A 2,378-nucleotide genomic window follows, 5' to 3' on the forward strand; every position below is an offset into this window, starting at 1 on the left:
TAACATTATTCAAAACCTCCAAATTTCTATGGTCATGATCAAAGTGCTTTGGACCAAAGACTCATGAAGTAATTTACATATCACCTGTGCATGTTTTCTTTGCGCTAAGATAGTAGATGTGAGAATTTTCATAACATACCTTCAGGTCATCAACATCAGAAATATAGACTGTCTTTCTACATTACAAGATTGCCAAACCTTGCTATAGTATCAAGAGACTTGAGTGTTAAATTTCTAGAACTATAGTCAAGAATATCTCTGGTCCCTACGAATCCCAACTATCTGGTAGATCTAGCTTCATGGTAGCATTGTCAAAGAAATGAAGGATTCTTAGAAACCAATAAAATAATTTAGAAAAATAGATGAATTTTAGTGATAACTGGAAAAATAAAACAATTAAGCATCAAAATTCCTCAAGCAAGCAAATGCTATTCAATACCTCAACCTACTTTTTAAAAATGGCATTTATTACACTTTTCCTTTGTGTAAAGACAATACATGTGTATGATACTAGAAAAATACAGAAAGTTTATACAAACTATGAATTAGCCATATTGCCATAATTAGATATAATCACATTTAAACCCTGGTCATTACAAAATTAGGATGCTACTGTACAAAATGGTCATGTAAGTTCAAGTATGACATTCTCATATAGTCTCTGATAGTGTCTTTAGTGGCTGACAACATTCCATTTAACTGTTATTTATGATATTAACATATACTGTTAATAAACCATTTAACTGTTGCCCAATGGCATTTGATTTTAATTACTTTAAGGTTTTGTTGTTTTGTATGAGTAATTCAATGATAAACTTGTTTATTGCTTTTCGTCACTTCTGCAATTTTTCCAGCTATGAAAAATTAATATGATAAAAATTTTGGAAACTATGTAGGAAGCATAGGGGAAGAATTCAGAGACAAAGTTAATGATAGTTGATAAGGTGTCTCTGTCTCCATCCCTCTGGGGATTTCCAGATTTTCAAACCACACCAATTTGGAAGATTTCTACTCAGTATAGGAATCATCAGCTGATATATTATCTTTCACCAGTCATGATATTTTTCTACACACCCCAGTTTCAGACTTGTACCATTACAGTCAGATAAACAGCTCCACCACCTTCCCTTAGAAAAAAAGAGACAGTAATCTTATCAAAAATATTTTATTTACAAAAATCAATTATACTATACATCCTATAATGGAAGTACATTGAATAATTGCTAAAATAAATACAAGGCAATTAATTCAACTTCTTATAAGAATGAGAAAATTTGACATTTGAATGTTATCAAAGCTTAACTTAGAACATAAATAGTTAAAAAGGCAAACTCAAGTTTTAGTCTCATTATTGTCAAGGGTGTGTCTGTTTTCCACTAGCTGTCCATGCAGTGAGAGTCTGAGTGTTTCAGAACTTGAACAAACCTCTTAGTACTCACAGGTAGAATGTGCAGCTTTTCCTTAGGTGAGTTGCAGGATGGAAGTCTGCATGCTACAGAAGCAGAACACTGACTCCACGTCTGCTTCTCCACCACGATTTTTCACCCAGCTGTCCTTGTGTTCTGAGTGCGTGCTTAGCCAAGCACCATGCCACAAGGCAAGATATAAGATGGGGAAAATCAAATTGAATAATGGGGGCCATTAATAACTGAATTACTCAAGTTTGGAGGAACCAGGTCGTCACTTCTTGCATGTACCCGTTCTTCATAATACTAAGTAAATCTCAACGTCATTTCTACTTGTGGACATCTTTAGGAAGGCCAAGTATGGAAGAGATGAAAAGGTTACCTGTACAATTCAGAAAAAAATACCCTTCCTGAGAAGTAAAGAGGACACTTGGAACATCATAAATGTGCCAGTTCTGAATTGTGTTTTATGTTAGTCTAAATGCACTCAAGTAAACATCACCAACATGCAGAGTGAATTGGCAAACTCAGACACTAAGCAGGGGAAACATACTTAATATATATGTTAAGATCTGCCACATACAGGTCACAGAATAAAACTTTTGATGAATTGCATTATATTTGTCCCAATCAAAAAGAAAAAAATTTCACCAGTTTACCATTTTCCTAGGCCTACACAAATATTGTCATCATTTCTACAGATGACCCAATTTTGATGTTCATGTATATCCAGTACAAAGGTGCCCAGTGTCTTCTTTCAAAGGCTAGCATTCCCTTTTGAAAAACTTATATTCAAAATTGCACTTTTCTACCCCTTTGGCCTCAAATTTAACGATTAGCTCTTGTGCACATGTGAATAATGTATTTTTACCTAAAAGTTGACATGTATGTTGGCCCTTTCTAGAAGAAACAAAAGGTTAGAATATTGAAAGTTTGCACATTTTTTTCACAGAAAACAACTATTCAATTGTA

This window comes from Mesocricetus auratus, unplaced genomic scaffold (assembly GCF_017639785.1).
Source record: "Mesocricetus auratus isolate SY011 unplaced genomic scaffold, BCM_Maur_2.0 Super-Scaffold_100023, whole genome shotgun sequence".
NCBI classification, from domain to species: Eukaryota; Metazoa; Chordata; class Mammalia; order Rodentia; family Cricetidae; genus Mesocricetus; species Mesocricetus auratus.